This window comes from Bos grunniens, chromosome X, assembly GCF_055505025.1.
Source record: "Bos grunniens cultivar Pamir isolate PY7600 chromosome X, Bosgru_T2T1.0, whole genome shotgun sequence".
In the NCBI taxonomy this organism is placed as follows: domain Eukaryota; kingdom Metazoa; phylum Chordata; class Mammalia; order Artiodactyla; family Bovidae; genus Bos; species Bos grunniens.
This window is the reverse complement of record NC_141194.1, coordinates 35,780,001-35,806,016: the sequence shown is the minus strand read 5'-3', so window position 1 is coordinate 35,806,016 and position 26,016 is coordinate 35,780,001. Positions and strand designations below refer to the sequence as shown.

General features: G+C 37.5%; 1 long non-coding RNA gene across 16 annotated transcripts in view; it reads right to left on the bottom strand.

The window, feature by feature from the left end:
- The window catches only part of LOC147340119 (uncharacterized), a 571,221-nt gene that overhangs the window by 317,727 nt on the left and 227,478 nt on the right, over window positions 1-26,016 (bottom strand). For 13 of the 16 annotated variants that reach the window (XR_015158927.1, XR_015158929.1, XR_015158928.1 and 10 more), the window contains exon 7: window positions 9,127-9,261. The exons of the other annotated variants lie outside the window; for them this stretch is intronic. This is a non-coding gene — a long non-coding RNA (uncharacterized LOC147340119). The remainder of the gene's footprint in view (window positions 1-9,126; window positions 9,262-26,016) is intronic. 16 annotated transcript variants of the gene reach the window in all.

Genomic DNA, 26,016 nt, shown 5'->3' with positions numbered 1-26,016 from the left:
TGGCCTACTCACTGCCAGAACTGGGAAGCTTTTGCTGTTTAGTATTCACTAGAGTGCATGCTGAAATGCCATTTTCTGTTGATTTGCATTCCACAGTAAGGTGGTGAGGAGCCCTTGAAAGAGCTCTCGCAAGTCCATCAATGCAGTCTTCATGCTATTCTAATATTTAGTGTTGTAACTGGTCTTAGTCTTATATTCTCAAATTCTGATGGAGTTACATATGCCACTTATTCCTGAAATAGTAAGCAAGACTTCAGTTCTACTCTTCAATAACCTGAGCACTTCTGCCAAATCTTTATTTCCCAAATTTATACAGTTCTGAAATTTGCATAACTTAAGATGAAGCACTGAATCATCCCAGGCACTTACTGTGCCAAAGCAATTTCCCACTACTCTTTGCTTTTTATCCCTAACTTTTCATTTCTTTAACTCAGTGTTAGGAAATACAGAAACAAAGTGGGGGAGGGAGATGTAAGAGCATTCTTCTTATTGACAATTCTCTTGAACACTCACTATATAAAACTTGATTTTGCACATAAAACACTGGTAGAGTTAGAATTTAATCAGTGCCTCACATGTGTGTATGTTGGTCACTCAGTAATGTCCAACTCTTTTATAACCCCGTGGACAGTAGCTTGTTGGAACCCTCTGTCCATGGGATTCTTCAGAAAAGAATACTGGAGTGGGTAGCAATTCCATTCTCCAGGGAATCTTCCTGACTCAGGAATCATACCCGGGTCGCCTTCATTGCAGTCAGATTCTTTACCATCTGAGCCACCAGGGAAGCTCCCCATATATCTAAGATTTATAAAAATCCCAAACTCTTACATTGCTCAGTTTTAAGGATTATAGGCTTCATTTTAGACCTACGTCTCAGGCGTGAGTCACACTCTAAATATATCATGTATCAATTCAATCTGGGGAACTATGTTTCAACCAAATGAGTTTGAACTTATTTTTCTTCCAAACTAAATCCCTTCTCATCATTTAAATGAAAATCAATCAATGTGATACACCACATTAACAAATTGAAAGAAAAAAAACACTTGATCATCTCAATAGATGCATAAGAAGCATTTGACAAAAACCCACATCCAGTCATGATTAAAACTCTCAACAAAGTAAGTACAAAAGGCATTTATCACAAAAGAATAAAAGCCACACATGAAAAACACACATCTAATATCATAATCAGTGTAGAACAACTGAAAGGTTTCCCCTTATGATCTGGACAAGGCAAGAATGGACACTCTTACCATATCAAGTCAACACAGTACTAGAGGTCCTAGCCAGAACAATTAAAAAAGGAAAAGAAGCGTAAAGCCAACCCAAATTGGAAAGGAAGAATTAAAACTATCTCACACATCAGATATCCTGGAGTATGAACTCAAGGGGGCCTTAGGAAGCATTACTACAAACAAAGCTGCTGCTGCTGCTAAGTCGTGTCAGTCATGTCCGACTCTGTGCGACCCCACAGACGGCAGCCCACCAGGCTCCGCCGTCCCTGGGATTCTCCAGGCAAGAACACTGGAGTGGGTTGCCATTTCCTTCTCCAATGCATGAAAGTGAAAAGTGAAAGTGAAGTCACATACTTGTGTCTGACTCTTTGCGACCCCATGGACTGCAGCCTACCAGGCTCCTCCGTCCATGGGATTTTCCAGGCAAGAGTACTAGAGTGGGTTGCCATTGTCTTCTCTGACAAACAAAGCTAGTGGAGGTAATAAAATTCCAGCTGAGCTGTTTCAAATACTGAAAGATGATGCTGTTAAAATGTTGCACTCAGTATGGCAGCAAATTTGGAAAACTCAGCAATGGCCACAGGACCAGAAAAGATCAGTTTTCATTCCAGTCCAACAGAAGGGCAATGCTGAAGAATATTCAAACTACCACACAATTACACTCATTTCACATGCTAGCAAGGTAATGCCCAAAATCCTCTAAGCTAGGCTTCAGCAGCACATTAACCGAGAACTTCCAGATGTACAAGCTGGATTGAGGAAAGGCACAGGAACCAGAGATCAAAATGCCAACATCCATTGGATTAAAGAAAAAGCAAGGGGATTCCAGAAAAACATCTACTTCTGCTTCATTGACTATGCTAAAGCCTTTAACTGTGTGGATCACAACAAACTGGGGAAAATTCTTAAAGAGATGGGAATACCAGACCACCTTATCTACCGCCTGAGAAACGTGTATGCAAGTCAAGAAGCAATAGTTAGAACCAGATATGGAACAACAGACTGGTTCCAAATTGGGAAAGGAATACGTCGAGGCTGTATATTGTCACACTGCTTATTTAACTTATATGCAGACTACATCATGTGAAATATCAGGCTGGATGAAGCACAAGCTGGAATCAAGATTGCCAGGAGAAATATCAATAACCTCAGATATGCAGATGATACCACCGTTATGGCAGAAAGCGAAGAGGAACTAAAGAGCTTCTTGATGAAGGTTCAAGAGGAGAGTGAAAAGGCTGGCTTAAAACTCAACATTCAAAAAACTAAGGTAATGGCAGCTGGTCCCATCACTTCATGGCAAATGGATGGGGAAAATAGTGAAAACAGTGATTAGACTATTTTCTTGGGCTCCAAAATCACTGTGGATGGTGACTGCAGCCATGAAACTAAAAGACACTTGCTCCTTAGAAGAAATGCTATGACAAACCTACACACCGTATTAAAAAGCAGAGACATTACTTTGCCAACAAAGGTGTGGATAGTGAAAGCTAGTTTTTCCTGTAGTTATGTGGAGAGTTGGACCATAAATAAGGCTGAGCACCAAAGAAATGATGTTTTCAAATTGTGGTGTTGGAGAAGGCTCTTGAAAATCCCTTGGACAGCAAGGAGATCAAACCAGTCAATCCTAAAGGAAATCAACCCTGAATGTTCATTGGAAGGACTGATGCTGAAGCTCCAATACTTTGACCACCTGATGTGAACAGCCAACTCATTAGAAAAGACCCTGATGCTGGGAAAGATTGAGGGTAGGAGAGAAGGGGATGACAGAGGATGAGATGGATGACATCAATGACTCAATGAACATGAGTTGGAACAAACTCTGGGAGACAGTGAAGGACAGGGAAGCCTGGAGTGTTGCAATCCATGGGGTTGCAAAGAGTCAGACAGGACTTAGAGACTGAACAACAAATTGATGGTAATATGTTCCAGCTGCAATAAGAACATAAAATATGCACCATGCCTGGATCCTAGATTTGACCCTTAACTGAGATCAAGGCATCTCTACCCATTACCTGCTCAGAGTTTACTCACAAAGAAGAGATACAGAGAGAAATCAGTTGGATAAGCAGGCATAGTGTTTGCTACAGAAGCCTTCCCATAGCACTTACCATGTGCTGTAAATTCACATAGTCGCCTCTTCCTTTGAACTATAAAACCCTCATAAACACGAACCAGGACATAGTCAATATAAATATTGGCTATCATGGGAGCTGACCTATCATCAGTTTCAATAATTCTTAAATTAATAAATAATAGAATGAATATGTAATCATCTAAGTCATCATTTGGAAAAACACTGGACTAGAAAAACGAGTACAGTGATCCAAAGTAAAAAATAAGCTGTCAGTTACAGGTTTTTCACTACTGTAAAGATACTAGAGTGTGTGAGTGTGTGTGTGTGTGTGTGTGTGTGTGCGTATGGGTTCTCTCACTCCCTGGCCCAATGCTTTCCATACTCAGTTTTTTTTTGATGATTTTAAAAACTGGCTTTCCAAAATGCCTCTTTATTTTACAAAGTTTAGCTGTCTTTAAGAGGAATCACAATTCAGTTTTAGACAATAAAAATGTCATTTTTCATAGCATCATCAACATTTCATGAATATTTTATAAAAGTTTAGTCATGGGCACTGCAGGTTTCTCTTCAGATGCTGTGAGATTGAGATACCAGAAGTTGTAATACAATATTAAAAATTCTGGCTTCATGTTGGAAGATTACCTAAAAGTTTACACCTTACCAAATTTTTCAAGCAATTAATTTTCATCAAAATGCAAAAAAAAATTAATGCAAAAAAATTTTATGAATGCAAAAAGTTTTAAAAAATAATATATTCTCATCTTATCCTCACAGAAACTACACATATTAAGAATAAATCTTGAGGGTTTCCCTGGTGGTCCAGTGGTTAAGAATCCACCTTGCAATGTAAAGGACACTGGTTCAATCCCTGGGGCAGGAAGATCCCACATGCCATGGAGCAGCCAAGGCCAGGAACCACAACTAGTGAAGTCCAGGTGCCTAGAGTCTGTGCTCCGCAACAAGAGAAGCCACTGCATTGAGAAGCCTGCACACCACAACTGGAGAGTATCCGCTGCTTCCCCCAACTACAGACAGCCTGGGCAACAACAAAGATCCACCACAGCCAAAAAATAAATACATACATCTCTTTTTAAAAAAGGAAAAATCTTCAGACTTCCCTGGTGGTCCAGTGGCTAAGACTCTACACTCCCAATGCAGGGGGCTCAGGTTCAATTTCTGGTCAGGGAACTAGATCTCACACACCACAAGTAAAGATCCTGCATGCCGCAACTAAGACCTGGCACAGCCAAATATATAAACTAATAAAAATAAATACTTAAAAAAGAATAAATCTTGCCTCTCATCTTTGTTTTACTTATAACCATGGTAAATACACAGTGTGTTATTCTGCATATACGATACCAATATTTACACTTTAGCTAATCCATTTGTCAGAGGCAAAAAAAAAAGTCTTATACACAATGGAGTATTACTCAGCCATTAAAAAGCAAACATTTGAATCAGTTCTAATGAGGTGGATGAAACTGGAGCCTATTATACAGAGTGAAGTAAGCCAGAAGGAAAAACACCAATACAGTATAATAATGCATATGTATGGAATTTAGAAAGATGGTAACAATAACCCTGTGTACGAGATAGCAAAAGAGACACTGATGTATAGAACAGTCTTATGGACTCTCTGGGAGAGGGAGAGGGTGGGAAGATTTGGGAGAATGGCATTGAAACATGTAAAATATCATGTATGAAACAAGATGCCAGTCCAGGTTCAATGCACGATACTGGATGCTTGGGGCTAGTGCACTGGGACGACCCAGAGGGATGGTATGGGGAGGGAGGAGGGAGGAGGGTTCAGGATGGGGAACACATGTATACCTGTGGCGGATTCATTTTGATATTTGGCAAAACTAATACAATTATGTAAAGTTTAAAAATAAAATAAAATTAAAAAAAAAAGTCTTACGATGCTCAGTGCTCTAGTAACTTTCAATAGTTGATTCTCTTAAAACAATTACTCAGTGAAATAAAGCATGAAAATATAAAAGTTAGTGAATATTTTAGCACTGATTTAAAATCATATTTCATCCTGGTATTGCAGGAATGTTTCTCTGTTTTCCCTTTACAGCTAGTGAATGTGTGGTCTTAGAACACTTTAAATAATTCATGATTATTAGACCAGGACTCAACTATTTCAATTAAACCCAGTGATTTAACAAATCTCTTGAGAATTTAGTGTCAGGAATTATAGTGCAACTAGGGTAGCTGTCTACTTTCCAGTTAGAGAATAGTGGGGCCATATCTTGAGGTGAAAAATACCATCAGCATAGTTTTAAAAGTGTTTATGTATTAGTGATAAAGGATCCTGATAAAAGGAAATGTAGTAACCTTTTCACAGAATCCTGTCAGCCAGAGAGGTAAACAAAGGCCAGAATCAAGGGCGAGGGAAACAAGTGTCAGAATCAAAATCTCAATTAGAACTGGAGTCTGAACAGCAGCCAAGAGTTTGCCTAGAATTTCACAGCCAGTGGGCATAGAAAAAATATTGGATTGTAATCCCTTCCTAAGAAGGGTCAAAATGTTCAGATGTCAGATCCTGGAACCATTGGATCTTGAAAGAAGGGAAATAAACAGGCTTAACTGTGTTCATCAGATTAGGCAGATATAGAGAAGGGAGCCATGCACTATGGGGTTTGCCTGGGAGTCCCAGTTTTCACCTGTGTCCAGTTTTGTGGCCTCAATGTAGAGAAATGATTGTGGTATTACAGATGCCAGAGGTGGGATCCTGACCTAATTCACACAGACATAGTTTTCCAGTGGTATTTGAAAAACATTTTTTAATGTGATTTTAATGTGATTCTGAGAGCCAAAAGCAACCAAAAATCACCATAGTTACAAATAGTTTTTGTTTCAAATCACTTTTTCTCAAGTCTAGAAGAGTAAAATAAAGTTAAGAAATGAGGCAGTTTTGTAGCATTCTGGTGCCTTAAGCAAAAGTAGCCCTTTAGAATGATGGCTCCATTAAGCAGGATTACTCAAAATTGATCATTGAGAGTTGGAAAGAGAAAGAATATTTGAGTGAACACTGGAAAAGAATATTCTGAAGAATGAAACTCTTTCTTAGGGGTAGAATCATTGTCTATGTGGAAACCTTCATGGGATCACCACCATGGTTCTCCGCCACAGTTTTATTGGTAACTTAGAGTAATGACATATATATCAAATCTAGGAAATTCTTGTGGCCTTCAGCAATCCCTTTATTACCTGTGAGTCTCAGTTTCCTCAAATGGAGATGCAGGGCTAAAATCCAGTGATCTGTAACATCCATCAATCCTTAACATTGTGAACATCCTTTTTCATAACACTCTCCCCTTTCTCTGCTCTGTGTTCAAATCCATCTTCCTTACTCCCGCTACTGCAGTCTTGATACATCTCCCTGATGTTACTTGTCACCCCCGACTTGAAGGAGACAGCTCTAGAGACTATTAGTCAGAACTGCTACACGGTCATCATCAATACCAGACAAGCAGCCTTTGTCAGGGAGAGAAGGGCTGAGCAAGCATGAAAGCAATAGTCACTAGACTGAAATGAATGAGCAAGAAACATTACCAGGAAAAAAGTATTGCACTGGATTGCCTCCACATTCCTGTCTTTATATGTTTTCCTTTCCTCCTTTTGTCTTTTTTTTTTTTTCTCATCTGAGAGTTACAGGAATGTTTTATCCAAACTATGCAGGAATGGCTAATCATAACTTCCCACTTTACCTCCTAGCTTAGAGGGTGAACACTAATTAATTCCCAATACACTGATTAGCTAGTTACACAGTGTATACCCCCTGGTTACACCCCCTGCAACCTCTGTGCTTCCTACAGTATCTGCTGCTTAAATATGTACAAACTGTGTGTGTCCATATATATTAACATGGGTATGTGTTTACATACACACACACACTTTGCTTCTTTGTTTCAGCTTTTAGGAGAAGTTAAACTCTTCCTGCAAGTGTTAAAAAAGTAAATGATGGATCATGGTATTTAATGGTATTTAAATATAGGAATCACTTACACTGGAGAGAACTTTAGTGTGAATAGTGTTGTTGTTCTTCCTTTTATAAAAGGAAAAAAAAGTCCTCAATATGTCATTGCTATCAGTCCAAACATCAAACATGGTCATTTTTAGGAACTCCATGTCAGTCATTCTATTTAACACCAGATATTTAGTACAGATTAGAGAAAGATGACAAGAGGAAAAAATATAGCTTTTGTTTAATGAAAATGAGTTTAAAAGACAATCAACAGAATGGGAGAAAATATTTGCAAATGATGTGACCAATAAGGGATTAATTTCCAAAATATACAAACAATTCGTACAATAAAAAAAGGGTAGAATATCTAAATAAACATTTCTCCAAAGAAGCCATACAGATAACCAACAGGTATATGAACAGATCCCTAACACTGCTTATTACCGGAGAAATGCAAATCTAAGCTACAATGAGGTATCATTTCACACTGGTCAGAATGGCCATCATTAAAAAGTCTACAAATAATAAAATGTTAGAAAGGATGTGGAGAAAAAGAAACCTTCCTACACTGCTGGTGAAAATGCAAATTGGTGCACCCACTATGAAAAATAATATTCAGAGTACTTAAAAAAATAAAAACAGAGTTACCATATGATTCAGTGACCCCACTTCTGAGCATATATCTGGAGAAAACCATAATTGGAAAATATACATGCACCCTAATGCTCATAGCAGCACTATTTACAACAGCCAAGAGGGGGAAGCAACCTAACTGTCCACTGACAGATGATTGGATAAAGTAGTATACATACACGATGGGATATTACTCAGCCATAAAAATAGAGTGAAATAATGTCATTCACAGCAACATGGAGGAACCTATAAATTATCATACTAAGTAAAGTACATCAGATAAAGACAAATATCATATTATATCACTTATATGTGGAATCTAAAACATGATAGAAATGAACTTATTTTAAAAACAGAAATAGACTCACAGACTTCAAAAACAAACTTACAAAGGGAAGTGGGAAGATAAATTAGGAGTATAGGATACACAGTAGTATAAATGAAATAGATAATCAACAAGGACCTACTACGTAGAACACAGAACTATACTCAATCTCTTTATATATATATATATATATATATATATATATATATATATATATATACATAAAATTTAGATTCTCAATATATATTCTCAATATACTCATATATATCTATATTTAGATTCTTTTCCATTATAGGTTATTACCTAAACTATACATTAACTATTACATAAACTATAATGGAAAATAATCTAAATATATATTCTATTCTAGAACACACACACACGTGTGTGTGTAACACAACATTGTAAGTCAACTATATTTGTGCTAGGTTCAAAATGTCCTAACTACCTTTATCTTCAGTCACACATGAGGTATCCAGGGCTGAGTTTTCTAGTTGAGGAGCCTCCAATGAAATGTGACTTACACATTAAATAAGAAATTATCACTATTAAGCCTATAGTCTTCCCTGTTAGTTTCACATTTTCAAATTATTGCATTCTGATGCTTCCTTAGTACTTTAGAAGTTGTCTGTGACAAAAGCTAGAGTTAACTCCCAGATTCTGCCACTACCAATAAATCTGTTGTTTTAATGGATTAAAAAAGGAAAATAAACAGATTAGCAAAAAAAAAAACAAACAGTGAAAAATACTGGAAAATATGTGTTCATTCATTCATGGAACAAACATTGCTAGACATTTCCTTGTGCCATACAACTTCCTAGGAACCAGAGGAAATATGGTACTTAGCTCCTATTCTGAAGAAAATTATAATACGTACGTTGACAGAAGACAAATGTGTGAAAATGGGAGAATGAGCCAGTCGAGGAAAAACATAACGCATTCACGGATTGTAGGCACAACACTGTATGCACTGTGGCCCACTCTGGAGACTTCATTCTTGTCACAAACAAATCTGAGGGGTTGAACACAAGAATAGTTTAATTCTCATTCATACAAAGTCTGGTCACATGTTTCTTCTGCAAAGGTGATGTAAGTCTCCAATCACTTTCCATGCTATGTAATTATATCCTCAACAAACGATGTCAAGATTGCCATTACAGCACCCAGTTGGCAGAAAGTGTGGCGACTGAACGTGAATCACACCCACTTTTAAATGCCTCTATCCAGAAATAGCATACTACTGCCACCTGCTTTTCATTTGCAAGAACTTCTTATATGGTTCCAAATAGATTCAGGGAAGCTAGGGAATATAGTTTCAACAGGGTGCCTAAGAAGAGGGTGCCTAGTTTTGGTGAGTATCTAGTCAGTTTTTACCCATCTATACTTCTGGTCACCATATCTCTCTTTCACTACTTCCCCACACTCTTCCCTTTCAGGGAGATATCTCAAGGCTCCTCTAGCTCCATTCATTTTCATATGTTCAAAGCACTTTATTGCAATTTTGAGTGAAATTAACCTTTCCTTTGAAATGGCCATCAATTCTCCCTACTCTTCTAAACCTGTTAAATACCTGTTAAAGATATGGAGATTCTCTGTGATTAACTTTCCTTTCTATTCTGATAAATTTCTAATGTATGAACTTCTCTCCTCTCCAATTCAATCTTTCTCCTGCCTTGAAAGGTGATTCTTGAAATATCCAAGAGTCTAGTGTCTTAAGGCTTCCCCGATGGCTCAGAAGATACAGAATCCCAGGAGACACTGGAGATGCAGGTTCAATCCTGGGATTGATTGGAAAGATCTCCTTGAGAAGAGCATGGCAACCGACTCCAATATTCTTGCCTAGAGAATCCTATGGACAGAGGAGCCTGGTGGGTTACAGTCCAAAAGGGTGGCAAAGTCGGACATGACTGAGTGACTAAGCATAGCACAACTTGTGTCTAATGAAAATTTTCAGTTGAGAAACTGACAGGTAGGGTAAATATTATCAATTACAGCACCATGCATTTCTATTTCCTTAGGAGTTTTGCACAATCTTTCTAATAACAAGCTAAGTACATTTGAAGCTTATTGTGTTGGGGATTCATGTGGGAGTTTTCTGTCAGAGAATACTCCCAAGTGAAAAGGGAAGACACATATTTCTTTAGTCTGTAATTCCATGTTCTCTGGGCTTCACTTAATAGTACCAAGAAATTTCTAAATGACTCCCAAACTTTCCTTTTCTTAACAACTCTGTCATTTTGCCCTTTATTTGCTCCTCTTCTTTTTTTCTATATTAATTCCCTTGCAATTTTTCCTCCTTTTTTATCTTGATCTTATATTTGAGGCAGGAATAACCATATCATGTCCAAATTGCCTAGGAGAGAATCTAGATATTGTGGAACATGAAGCTATTGTAATTTGGCATGGAGGACTTCCTAAAAAAAGGATATAACATCATCATAACCAGTAGAGCGTTGAAAGTAGCCTGCTCAAGTTAAGAGCCCTAAAGATTGACCTTCATTAGTTTAATGGTAAATCTGCTTATCACAGATAGTCCACCCCAGATCTGTTCTTCCTTTACACTGATTTGTTATTATATATTCACTGTGTGTGTGTTTGTTGCTCAGTCGTGTCTGACTCTGCGACTCCATGGACTGTAGCCTGCCAGGCTCCTCTGTCCATGGAATTCTCCAGGCAAAAATCCTGGAGTAAGTAGCCATTCCCTTCTGCAGGGGATCTTTCTGACCCAGGGATCAAATCCAGGTCTCCTACATTGCAGACAGTCTTAACTGTCTGAGCCACAACTGGAGGCCATATTAACAGAGTTTCTGCTACATTTATTCAGTATCGCAGTTTTACTTATTACGAAGCAGCACTATAACCAGTATGTAGGTAAAGAAGCAACAGTTAGAACCAGACATGGAACAACACACCGGTTCAAAATTGGGAAAAGAATACATTGAGGCTGTATATTGTCACACTGCTTATTTAACTTATATGCAGAGTACATCATGTGAAATGCCAGGCTGGATGAAGCTGAAGGTGGAATCAAAATTGCCAGACGAAATATCAATAACTTCAGATATGTAGATGACATCACCCTTATGGCAGAAAGTGAAGAGGGACTAAAGAGCTTCTTGATGAAGGTGAAAGAGAAGAGTGAAAAAGCTGGCTTAAAACTCAACATTCAAAAAACTAAGATTATGGCATCTGGTCCCATCACTTCATGGCAAATAGATGGGGAAACAATGGAAACAGCGACAGACTTTATTTTCTTGGGCTCCAAAATCACTACAGATGGCGACTGCAGCCATGAAATTAAAAGACCCTTGGTCCTTGGAAGAAAAGTTAAGACAAACCTAGGCAGCATATTAAGAAGCAGGGACATCATTTTGCCAACAAAGGTCCATCTAGTCAAAGCTATGGTTTTTTCAGTAGTCATGTATGGATGCGTGAGTTGGACCATAAAGAAGGCTGAGTGCCAAAGAATTGATGCTTTCAAACTTTGGTGCTATAGAAGACTCTTGAGAGTCTCTTGGTCAGCAAGATCAAACCAGTCAATCCTAAGGGAAATCTACCCCGAATATTCACTGGAAGGATTGATGCTGAAGCTAAAGCGCTAGTACTTTGGCCACCTGATGCACAGAGCCAACATTAGAAAAGATCCTGATGCTAGGAAAGACTGAAGGCAGCAGGAAAAGGGGATGAGATGATTGGATGGCATCACTGACTCTATGAACATGAGTTTGAGCAAACTCCGGGAGATAGTGAAGGACAGGGAAGCCTGGCGTGCTGCAGTCCATGGGGTCGCAAAGAGTTGGGCATGACTGAGAGACTGAACAACAACTTCTACAAAGAAGTAGCAGTGGACTAGTCAGAATCTCTCAGAGATTTAGTTAATGTAAATCTTTCTATGAATAAAATCAGAGCTAGATGGGATTCTGAACTGGACAGGCAATGGAACTTTTCCTTGGTAGGAGAGGGAGCTGAAGTTTGAGAAGCACAGATGGAGAGATGACATGCAATTTTGTATTACTTATTGTGAAAAATAATATTTAAATGCAAAGGGAATCTTGGAAGCAGTTGGCAATAGTCAACTTTTTTCTTTTCATCTTCAATTTCCTATTTGTATTGCCAGAGAAACACTAAATTGATAGAAAGACTTCAGGCTTTAGAGTTAAATAGACCTCAAAGCAAATCCTGGTTCTGATACTTACTTGCTATGAGATTATAACTTCTCTGATGAAACCACTGCAGCAAGTATGAATGTAGAGAAAGATACCCAGTTTGTTGTTAGGATTTGTTATATTTGCATGTGTTAGGATCTGTTATTTGTGTGTATTGCATAAATGATACTTATGCAATGATACTTATGATACAAATGAATCATAATAATCATGTAATTACTATCATTAAGCAATCTCTCTCTATATATATATGTTAGGTATATAACACACATGTAATTGATACAGTACACATTTAAGAAAAATTAAAGATTTACTGATATTCATATTTAAGGCAGAATTATAAGGTTGTTATTTAAACAACTTTCTCTGTAATCGATTCTCTGAAGAGTTTTTCATAATAATTTTGCTTTATTATCATTGTAGTAATAACTTCATGGATTAACAAATGTCTCTTTCACTTCTTGAATTTCACAGCTTGAATCAGCCTGCCAGACCCTATCACTTGCCCCTCTCTTAAAGTTGTATGCTAGCAAATGTAATAAAAATTTATGTCCTTATTAAGCATTCGTTTTAGGAGAAACAGTCATCCAAGTACCAACTGCATTTCCAATTTCATCAGCATTATTCTATTTAAAGATATGAAGCCTCTTGAGGTCTGAGTCACAGGCAGAAACTGAGTTAGGCTGAGACTGAAAAGTAATTTAGTGGAATCCTATGTAGAGCTCACAGAATTGACTACCAGTATTGGAAAATAAATAAAAATCTAGGTAACTCCTGAGGAACTGGCTAAAAAACCTGCATTAGAAATCCTGTATCACTAAGAGTCTAGTCCAGTGTTTTTCATGCTTCAGGTAAGGGCTTATAGTAAGACAGGAAGTCAACTTGCAAGTCCTGACCAGAATTTTAACGAGGAATGGAATGGAATAGCATAGAACAGAATAGAAAACAGTAATGGTACATTACATGAATAGCTATAATGAATAGTCCTCCACATCCTTGATGATTCACTGAACATTCCATATATCAAGAGAGGGTCCAATTGGACAAATCTAAGGCATAATCTTGTTCTCTAACATTTTCTAAAATTTATTTCATTCTACTGCAATGAACAATGAGCCATGAATATAGCTCAAAGTTACATTAAGAGGGACTGAAAATATGGAGCTTCTAAACAAACATTACCTACCTGTGCCTGGCAAGAAACACACATACCGTTGGTCTGTATCTCTCATGATTCTGCTATTGGAAGTTTAAAAAATTCAGCATATGTATCTGGCTGGGAAAATAACAAAAGTTCCCTCTCGCAGCCATTCTGACTGGTGTGAAATGGTACCTCATAGTGGTTTTGATTTGCATTTCTCTGATAATGAGTGATGTTGAGCATCTTTTCATGTGTTTGTTAGCCATCTGTATGTCTTCTTTGGAGAAATGTCTATTTAGTTCTTTGGCCCATTTTTTGATTGGGTCATTTATTTTTCTGGAGTTGAGCTGTAGGAGTTGCTTGTATATTTTTGAGATTAGTTGTTTGTCAGTTGCTTCATTTGCTATTATTTTCTCCCATTCTGAAGGCTGTCTTTTCACCTTGCTAATAGTTTCCTTTGATGTACAGAAGCTTTTAAGGTTAATTAGGTCCCATTTGTTTATTTTTGCTTTTATTTCCAATATTCTGGGAGGTGGTCATAGAGGATCCTGCTGTGATGTATGTCAGAGACTGTTTTGCCTATGTTCTCCTCTAGGAGTTCTACCAGTCAGAATGGCTGCGATCCAAAAGTCTACAAATAATAAATGCTGGAGAGGGTGTGGAGAAAAGGGAACCCTCTTACACTGTTGGTGGGAATGCAAACTAGTACAGCCACTATGGAGAACAGTGTGGAGATTCCTTAAAAAACTGGAAATAGAACTGCCTTATGATCCAGCAATCCCACTGCTGGGCATACACACTGAGGAAACCAGAAGGGAAAGAGACACGTGTACCCCAATGTTCATCACAGCACTGTTTATAATAGCCAGGACATGGAAGCAACCTAGATGTCCATCAACAGATGAATGGATAAGAAAGCTGTGGTACATATACACAATGGAGTATTACTCAGCCATTAAAAAGAATACATTTGAATCAGTTCTAATGAGGTAGATGCAACTGGAGCCTATTATACAAAGTGAAGTAAGCCAGAAGGAAAAACACCAATACAGTATAATAACACATATATATGGAATTTAGAAAGATGGTAACAATAACCCTGTGTACGAGACAGCAAAAGAGACACTGATGTATAGAACAGTCTTATGGACTCTGTGGGAGAGGGAGAGGGTGGGAAGATTTGGGAGAATGGCATTGAAACATGTAAAATATCATGTATGTAACGAGATGCCAGTCCAGGTTCGATGCACGATACTGGATGCTTGGGGCTGGTGCACTGGGACGACCCAGAGGGATGGTATGGGGAGGGAGGAGGGAGGAGGGTTCAGGATGGGGAACACATGTATACCTGTGGTGGATTCATTTTGATATTTGGCAAAACTAATACAATTATGTAAAGTTTAAAAAAAAAAAAAAGTTCCCTCTCTCAATCTTTCTCTAACTTTCTCAATCTCTCTCTCACTCTCTCAATCTCTCTCTTATTCCTTTGGCTTTATGCACAAATACTTGGAAAGTTCAAATACCTGGAAAGCTGAGCTTGTTTTGATAGAAGCATTAACTAGGACTAAATGGCTTTCTCTTTGGTCATTTAATCCTCATGTTAGTATGGACTGCTTGGCTATAAGCTATGCTGATGTGGGTCAGGGTGAGGTCAACATGAAGCTCTGTTGTCTATGCTTACTGAGGCTTGTCCAGCCTGAGCCATTAAAAAACCCATGATCTGAAAATAAAAAAAAAGAGTGGATATATGTATACACATAACTGATTCACTTTACTATAACCTGAAACTAACACAGCATTGTAAATCAACTATACCCCAATAAAAAAAAAAAAGAAAATTCTTTTTAAAACCCCACCAAGGTGAAAAAATCACATGACTTATGAAAACATTGAAATCTGATGCCCCTTGTCAAATCTGTGTCAGCAGCATGGATCTTATCTTCCCCAAGTATCAGTTCAAGGCTTCCAACCAATGGTCCAAGATGTTAGAGTATTAGATTGCTGATGGATAGCACACTTATTCCTTTCACCCAAGTTAGAAATTAGTTAGTGACAGGCAAAGGAGTATAAAAGAGGAGGGGGGAATCAAAGTAATAGTTTCATTACTAATAAAGTTGAAGCAAAGATTCAACCCTTAAATCAGAAAAATATACAAGGTATAAATAACTTCAACAAATGGTGCACGGTAATTGAATAGATAAAATTACCATTTTTAAGGTTCTAAGAAGAGTTTAATAAATTATATATCACATTCTAGAATGAGAAGACACAATATTATGATATATAATATCTGCTATCTCTCAATTAATCTATAATTTTAAGACAGTTCCAGTAAAAATCCCATTAGCTTCTTTTTTCCATGAAGCTTAATGAAAATCATTCAAAACTTATTTGAAAAAGCAAGAGACTAATAATAAATAATGAAGATAACTTTAGGGAAAAAAGGATAACGACAGAGATCTGCACTTTCAGTTATTGAAACATCACAAAATTTCATTGTGGGTTTTGGCAAAGGGATAGAAATGCAGACAACAAAGAATACAGAGTAGAAAAAGATACACAGAAATAAATAGGATCTATATAAATGGCACCCCACTTCAGTATTCTTGCCTGGAGAATCCCATGGATAGAGGAGCCTGGTGGGCTACAGTCCACGGGGTCGCAAAGAGTCGGACACGACTGAGTGACTTCACTTTCACTTTCATATATGTGACAGAGATAGATTAATCAGTGTAATATGGGTTATTTATCTATATGAAATTATCCAAATGAAATAATAAAATTAAATTGGAATCAGGACTTCCCTGGGGGCCAGTGGTTAAGACTTAATGCTTCCATTGTGGAGGGCACAGGTTCGATCCCAGATTAGGAAACTAAGATCCTCCATGCCACAGGAAAAAAAAAAAAAACTAAATTGGAAACATTGCACCTTACCCATAAAACAGTCCAAGTAGATTAAAACATGAATTTTTTAAAAATCTAAAGTACTGGACACACATTTGAGACTTTAAGTTAGGGAAGCACTTCTTAATCAAGGCAAAATAAGCATAATGTACCAAGGAAATCAATTTAAAATTTGACTCCCCTAATAGTATACATGTCATAACAATAACCACAATAATCAAAAGGATAACAGCTGAATCACTTTTCCCAAATTGTGACCCATATTTCCCTTTCTGAACTACAAACACATTTGGAGGGAAGTGAATGATAGACAGGAGCCACAGAAGTAATCCTCAGTGCAACTTAACCATTTGAGAAGCACAGTGGAGTCAAATGTTGTCCAAAACACTTCCTTCTCTGTCTCCAGAAGGATTACACAGAAAGATTCCCACATTTCATCTGGTAAATTTATAGAGGTGGATAATATCTTATCACTATTAACTACTGTCTACTGATAGTAACCCTTCTTTCTCAATTCCATGAATCCAACGTGAGTGTTACTAAAAAATTTCTTCTCCTAAAAGAGGACACATGAAGTTGGATATTTAAGTACAGTGAAAAGGTAGGGTTTCAAAAATTCCAGTAACCCCTATGTTTAATGCAGGTAGCAATGCTTTTGTCTTTTCCTCTCAGACAGACCAGTGACCTGTGTAAACCATTTCCCAGGTGCTTCACCACTTGGCTATATCCTAGTTCAACTCCTCTGCATTCGGAAGATTCATTGGGATCACACAAAATTTCCCCCATGGTAGCCACTGACAGATTGGTCAGGAAGCATACACTTATGCTCAGATCATCGGGAGAGAAAAAAATGAAAGCTATTCTATGCTTAATTCGATCTTGCAAGAAATACTTTTCTAACCACATTATAGTAAAAAGAAGAAACCAGACAACTCTTCAGTTAGGTTCTAAAATATTTAGTTCATTTTAATATGAATAAAAGAAACCACCCTCATAGATAGGGCATTACAGTATAATCAATCTTTTATGTCATTTAATCCAGGATACAGAGTGGTAGGAAATGGGACCCTCAGGCAGTTTTAATTTACTGTTGTTGGCTGGATGATAGAGCAAACTATCCTGCAAATCTCAAAAATGATGTATCAATGAACAGGTTATACACATGCTACAACAACACACATACATGATGCTTTTCAAGGGAATGAAATAGGATACAAGATAGCTGTAATATCCTCCCGCATAGGCACACTCACACCTGCATTTAACAATCTCCATTTGGGTGGTATGTGCAGTTTTAATAAGTAATGAAAGGAATAATGAAGCTTTAAATCCAGAGCATAATAATAGCAGCCATAGGGATTCAGCAGAGCCGAAGACAGCCCTGAGGCTGTGCATTCTGAAATGGATCTGGCTCTGTGATTACACACAGGCAGTCTTATCTGTTATAATTATAAAATGACGTCAGAGAGCAAGGATTTGGGTTTATGGCAAAGAAAAAGGCATCCATATCAACTGCAAGTCTGTTATGATTTCTTTTGGAATTTGTCAGCTTTTATAGAGTACAACAATTGAAATCATCTCTTTTGCCCCTTTATATCTCCATGAGGACTACAGTTGTTAAGCTCTTCTGAAATTTTTCCAATTATCTTCAATATTTCAGCATCTACTGGCAAATCTTTATACACCTTGGATAATTTCTTGTCACTATTAACTACTATATGCTGATAGAAACCCTTCTTTCTCAATTCCATGGATCCAAAGTGAGTCTTATTAAAAATTCCCTTCTTCTAAAAAGGACACATTTAATTGGATATTTAAGTACAGTGAAAAGAAAGGGCTTCCTTTTCAGGTTCCATCAAAAATGAAGCAATGATTCATGACATACCTTATTCCGATGCAATTCATGTCCTTGAAAGGAACTGACTACAGAAGAGTATGTGTTGAATTTTGTATCTTTCAATTAACCTTTGAGATTTGAGGGGTTAAAATTAAATACATTCTCTGTATTTCACTGCTCAAAGAAAAGATATAAAAATAAATCAAAGTTATATATCTTTCCTCTTAGCCGCCTTCTTCTATTAAAAGGCAGAACTAAAATTCTCCCAATTACACAAACTCAAAAGCTCAAAGACATCTTTCATTTTTCAGATCAGTCGTAAACTGAGATAAGATCTTGGGAGATAAACTAGAGAATTCCTTCTCCCAAAGAACACCCTTTGATGATATTTTACATGTTTCAATGCCATTCTCCCAAATCTTCCCACCCTCTCCCTCTCCCACAGAGTCCATAAGACTGTTCTATACATCAGTGTCTCTTTTGCTGTCTCGTACACCGGGTTATTGTTAACATCTTTCTAAATTCCATATATATGCGTTAGTATAAGAAACGAGTTGCCAGTCCAGGTTCGATGCACGATACTGGATGCTTGGGGCTAGTGCACTGGGATGACCCAGAGGGATGGTATGGGGAGGGAAGAGGGAGGAGGGTTCAGGATGGGGAACACATGTATACCTGTGGCAGATTCATTTTGATATTTGGCAAAACTAATACAATTATGTAAAGTTTAAAAATAAAATAAAATTAGAAAAAAAAAAAAGAACACCCTTTGATTGACAGCCACCAAGATGTTCCCCAAGGATCTTCTTTCCGTATCCATACCTTTGCATACTGCCTTCCCACTGTGAATTAGGGCTGACAGACATGAACAATAGGATTCTGCAGAAGTGATGGTGTGAGACTTCTAAAGCTAGTTATAAAAAGTACTGCAGTGTTTGCCTCAGCCTCCTTAACCACTCCCTCCAGGGGAAGCTAGCTACCATGTTGTGAGGATACTCAAATGGCCCTATCAGTTCAGTTCAGTGGCTCAGTTGTGTCCGACTCTTTGCGACCCCATGGACTGAAGCACACCAGGCTTCCCTGTCCATCACCAACTCCTGGAGCTTGCTCAAACTCATGTCCATTGAGTCAGTGACCCCATCCAACAATTTCATCCTCTGTCATCCCCTTCTCCTCCCACCTTCAATCTTTCCCAGCATCAGGGTCTTTTTCAATGAGTCAGTTCTTCACATCAGGTGGTCAAAGTACTGGAGTTTCAGCTTCAGCATCAGTCCTTCCAATGAAAATTCAGGACTGATTTCCTTTAGGATGGACTGGTTGGATCTTCCTGCAGTCCAAAGGACCCTCAAGAGTTGTCTCCAACACCACAGTTCAAAAGCATCAATTCTTCAGCATTCAGCTTTCTTTATAGTCCAACTTTCACATCCATACATGACTACTGGAAAAACCATGGCTTTGACTAGATGTAACTTTGTTGGCAAAGTTAATGTCTCTGCTTTTTAATAAGCTGTCTAAAAGTTGGTCATAACTTTTATTCCAAGAGCAAGCGTCTTTTAATTTCATGGCTGCAGTCACCATCTGCAGTGATTTGGGAACCCCCAAAAATAAAGTCTGTCACTGTTTCCATTGTTTCCCCATCTATTTGCCATGAAGTGATGGGACCAGATGCCATGATCTTAGTTTTTTGAATGTTGAGTTTTAAGCCCTATAGAGAGGTCTAGATGGAGAAGAACTGAAGCTCCTGCCAACAGTCAGTAAACCTGCCATCTATGTTAAGTAAGCCTTGGGGGTGGATGGTCCAACCCAATTCAAGTCTTCAGATAACTGCAGACTTGGCTGATAACTGTCTACAATCTTGTGAGATATCCCAAGTCAGAATCACCAAGACAAATCACTCTCAAATTCTTGGTCCTCTGGAAAAGTAAGAGGTAAGATTTATTATTGTTTTATATCACTTGAGTTTTGGTATTATCAGTTACATACACCCTTTACCATCTTCTAATCAGCTGCCAAATATTAGAAAGTCCCCCTTCACAGAGCACATCATCCCCTTTTCCATACCTGTCATTAGAACCTTGGCTCAGAAGGTCATTACCTCTCACTTACACTATCACATTTGCATTTCAGTGGTAGTGCTCCACAACACTGTCAAGAAAATGGGCTGATAATGCAAAGTAAAGTCAAGAGGTACAAACTTCCACTTATAAAATATATAAGTCCTGGGGATGTAATGTACAGGGGGGGAGGGAAGCAATGTGCTGAAATTACAGTTCTGACCATTTAATTTCCCTCATCAAAAGCTTTAAAAAGTTGTCCAGTCATTTCCAAAATTGACTCCCATTTCTTTATCTTGATATTTAAAGGCCCTGTATCATAAATTTCAACTTTTAAAATTTATATAAGTTTCAGGTGTAAAGCATTATATTTCAAGATCTATATATACTACAAAGTGATCACCACATGCTTAGTTACCATCCATCACCATACAGCTGACCCCTTCACTCATGTCTGCCTCCCCCAACTGCCTTCCTCTCTGGTAATTACTAATATGTTCTCTGTACCCATGAGTATTTTTCCTGTTTGATTTTTTAAATTCCATATATCAGTGAAATCATACAGCATTTATATTTCTCTGATTTATCTCACTTAGCATAATACTTTCAAGTTCCATCCATGTCGTTGCAAATGGCAGGATTTCATTCTTTTTCTGGCTGAGTAGAACTCCATTTTGTGTGTGTGTACATACATATATATATCACAACTTCTTTAGCCATTCACGGACACTTAGCTTGTTTCCATGCTCTCTGCATACAGTCTTTTTTGCTGCTTAGCTACCATGTTACCATGTAACAAGCTCAGCCAAACTGTAAATTCTGCCTGTGTGTCTGTAGTTATGTTGTTCTCTCTACAGGCAGACTTTGGTTATCCATCTTTGGCTATCAAAGCACAGATCAAATGCTTCTTCTTTCATTGAGCCATTTTTGATGATCAACCTAGACAATGTGTCTGCCTCTTTTGATCTTCCACAGAAAGTAATATTTTTCTAATGGAGCTTTATCACATTCTGCTTCATCTTACAATATTTGATCCTTTATTCTTTAGGCCAAGAATCATATATTATTCAACTTTATATCCCCCCAAGTACTTGTCATGGTGATCTGTATGTAGCAGACACAGAATATTTACTAAGCTGAAATTAATTTATTTTAAAAAAGAAGAATGAGTATCATTGCTTGGCATGTAAAATTTTACATTTTGCAATTATATCCCTCTAAGATGAGCTGAAGTATGTCAGATGGGAATGCATAATCAGATGAATTATTCTACCTATCACATGATGATATTTTATAGCAAGATTATTTATTTTTATATATTATCTTTGTATTGAAATTGCATCACTTAAGGGCAGCAAGATATATTTTTCTCTTTTCTTTGAGAATATACCTGTGTTATAGTTTAATGCAATTTCATAAGAGCAAAGACCATATTTTTAATTAATTGATTTAGAGTTTCTCTCAGTTTTCATTGCTAGATCATAATTTATTTCGTTTGTTTTGTTTAAACTTTATCACATGGGAAAAAAGATACTAAGAGTCAGACTAGCCAATATAATAAGACATTTAAATACATTATAATCATGATTAGTGTTTGCCTGTTTTCTAAGTGATCTTAAAATGAGAATATGTTTTCTAAATTTTCCTTTAGGCCTGGAATGAGAATTTTGTAGCAAAGAAAGACCTCAGTCAGAGTAGGCATTTGGACCTGATTCTGGAGCAGGTTTTGTGAATTCAGAAAAGTCTTTTGATTAACCTGTGTCAGTTTTAACTTTAGTTAAAAGGAAATCTTTACTTATTTTCTAATTGTCAGATACTTTATGTCAGACATATTAAATGCACCCCGAGGGTCTGCTGTGACCCCCAAGGTCTCAAGCTTACTAGTCACCTTTACGCTTTCTTAAACAGCTAAATACAATGGCTCAAGTCTTCATTGCAGATACAGATGGAAGTTCCATGCAGCCCTAATTACGTCCAAGGGTTCCCTTGTGGAGATGGGAATGGGAGAGCTGCACTTTCTTTTATCTCTTTTGATTCTATTTCTTATTTCTGCAGCATTTTCAACTGTTTTTCCTGACTGCTACTCTCTTCCTGACCCACCTTATGCCATGCTGTAGTTCACAAATTATCCTTCGTTTTCCCAAAGTACTATTTTTCTTAGAAGTTATACTTTGTAGCAGACTTTTATTAAAAGTTTGAGGTAGTAAAGGAACATTACAGAATACTAAGAGGCACAGTTAGTACTGGAAAGATTTTTTCTAAAAATCATTAGTGAAACTCTAAGAAATGTTACTGTTCATGTTTTCTCTTAGGACTTGGATTAATACCTTCTTTTACTCTAATAAACCCTTTACATTGCCATCATCTCCCCCTCCTGTCTCCTTTGCTGCTTGAAATAGAATTCTTTCATTGTGTAACTGAGAATAATAATAATCAACTTTCTATGGCTCAACTCAGAATTTACCCATTCTCTAGAAGTCTTACTTTTCTCAACCAGACCTGTTCAATCAGGATGCTTTGAAAGATGAAGGAGAATCATTTCTATAATAGACTCTGTCATTTATTTATTAATTTTTTTTGGCAGGGGGTATTTACTTTTTTTTTTTAGGTATAACTGACATACAACATTATATTAGTTGCAGCTGTACAACATATGATTCAATATTTGTATATATTGTGAAATGATGACCACAATGTCTAGTTAACATCTGGCATCATACACAGTTACAGAATTTTTTTTCTTGTGGTAAGTACCTTTAAGATCTACTCTCTGGGCTTCCCTGGTGGTTCTGTGGTTAAGAATCTGCCTTACAATGCAAGAGACACAAGTTTGATCCTTTGTCCAGGACGATTCCACGGACCGTGAAGCAATTAAGCCCATGCACCACAACTACTGAGACTGTGCTCTAGAGCCTGGGAACTGCAACGACTGAGCCTACAGCTGCTACTACTGAAGCCTGCATGCCCTGGAGCCTGTGCTCCGGAACAGAAGCCAGCACAAAGAGGAACCCGCTTACCGCAACAGAGTAGCAAAGCTTGCCACAACTAGAGAAAGCCCATGCACAGCAACAAAGACCCAGCACATCCATAAATAAATAAATGTCAAAAAGAGATGTACTTTCTTAGCAACTTTCAAATATGCAATACAGTATTATTAACTCTAGTACCTTGCTGTATATTGTGTCCGCATGACTTATTTATTCTATAACTAGAAGTTTGGACCTTTTGAGCCTCTTCACCCATTTCACCCACCTTCCACCCTCTGCCTCTGGCAACCACCAATCTGTTCTCTGTACCTATGAGCCTGTATTTTTTCTTAAAGATTCCATATATAAGTGAAATCATTTGGCATTTGTCTTTCTTTGTCTGACTTATTTCACTTAGCATAATGCCCATGAGGTCCATCCAGGTTGTCACAAACAGTAAGATTTTATTCTGTCAGTGTGAAAATTCTGAAACATAACACTTATTTTTTCCCAGTAACATTTATTCCTTTCTACCATATGCAATTTCATTATTTCCTTTTTTTTTTTTCATTTCTCATTTTATCCTGGTCTTTGATACCTTCAAACAAAAAATAGCAGCTTTTTGAGTTCAACTTGGTCTTTCTCATGACAAGCATTTATTGGCTGTCATGTTTGTAGGCAGTATGATTCTGAGCCTCAGGAACCAATGATGTAAGACAATGGACATGGATTCTTGACTGGATGTATTATAACTCAGTCATCTCTTTTTACTCCAAGACTTTGAGGTCTTTTGTTGCCTGCTTGAAATTCCTGTCCTTAAATACCTACTACTGATCACCTGCTAGTGAAATTCCCTCCTCCAGAGCTGAACTCCAGGGTCTCTGACAATCACTGTCCCCTTCCTTCTTGGATAGACTTTCTTGGGTCTTGGCCATATATGAATCTTTGGCTCATGATAACAATTTTTTCCTTAACCCTGGTAAGTGCTTCCAACTTAATCTCCTTGCTTCTAGCAGATCCTCCATCAAACAGCACTTCCAGAATCATTTTGTGGAAACTTAAGTCTTATCCGTCTACTTCTCAAGGGTCTGATTCTGCAATTTCCAGTTGATCATGAAATCTGATTTACAGGCAATTTCCTATAAATCAGATTTCATCTCTTTCCCCCACTAAGACACCAAATGCAAACTCATTTCATTGGTCACTCCAGATCTTCTAGTGGATTTCCAGCCTTACCCTCTATGACTCCTTTTCCCTGTGCTTCAGCTTTCCTTCTTCTCCTCTGATATTTCCAGTTGGGATGTCTTTAAGATCCTGCTGAGCCTCTGAGAACCTCTTTCACCTTTGTCTTTCTGTTCATCTTACCATGGTTTTACCTGGACAGTAGAGAGGCTTTGTACCCTTAAAGGATGAAATTACTATCTCAAGCCATGACTCCCATAAAATACTGCTACCCCCAAACTAGCCAGGTTTACATAAGATGTGTATGCTATACTATTGAGTTAAATGTGAATATAGATGGTTGCTTAATAAAATGGATAGGAAAGTTGATTATGATGAGATGGAGAGCTGAAAAAAAAAATTGAAAAGTCAACATCAGGACCTCCATTCATTAATAAACAAATATCACCAATGGGATGTAGTGCTTATTATTACTGCTTTACAGAGTTGTGAATAAAGCACTTCCTTCTGTGAAGTCAGTGAAGTAATGAGGAATCTTTGTACCTGGATTTATAAATATTTAGGAGATCTTTGGGTCAAGGAAAAACGCACTGAGTGAAGCTTTTGGGTTTTTTTGGCAGGGGAGCGGGTGGGGGGGAATGTATTTCAGTTTCACAAAGCATGACATGTGTAAAAAAGGGACTTAACCTAGAGTCACCCTTACCCCCAGCTTGTCCCAATTCAGAGGCTATTCTGAAAGAGAATAATCATCCAAATGGGGCCTCTCTCCCTGAGGACACTAATTTCATAACTTAAAATTGCCAGATTTGGGGAATCAGTAAATGATTTAGTTTTATGTACCCATTTCATGTATTTCTCCTTAATAATCCCCCAATGAATTCTTAGTTAGGATTTTATAAAGACAAGAGACAAGAAAGGGGATAGAATAAATGTTTGAAAACAAAGGAATAAACTGAGCTATATTCTGTTAACCAAAGTTCATTAATACCCTTACAGATTTACAGGACATTGACAGTTTATACAGAAATAAATCATGGTGGTGGTACCAATGTTGGTTACTGCGAATGACTGAAGTGATCCCTCCATCTCAAATTTCCTCTGGACTCTCTTCTTTCACTGTCCTGATTCTGCATTTCCCATTTGGCTACAGAATTTCTCAAATAATACATCTCACACTACTTTGTACAAGACTAGTCCCTTTCAGCTTTCATAATGAACACAGTAATCACAGAATGTTTATAGTCTTTACTGTCCAGATAGTCTGCTTCCTAAAATTTAGCGACTATTTTTGTTTGTTTGTTTTACTGCTCTAACTATTTCTGTATTCATTTTTAAGTATGATTGTTCAAATCTATGCAATGCATAATGTTGAAGACCAGGTATTTGCAGTCTAAGGGCTTGCACATGCCTCTGTATTTTAGAAAGACACATATTACCTCCTAGGGAATATGCTCCATCATTCAAATGCCCTTTTCTTAATGTACATTTACTTTCCCTACAAAGAAGTGCATGCCTCT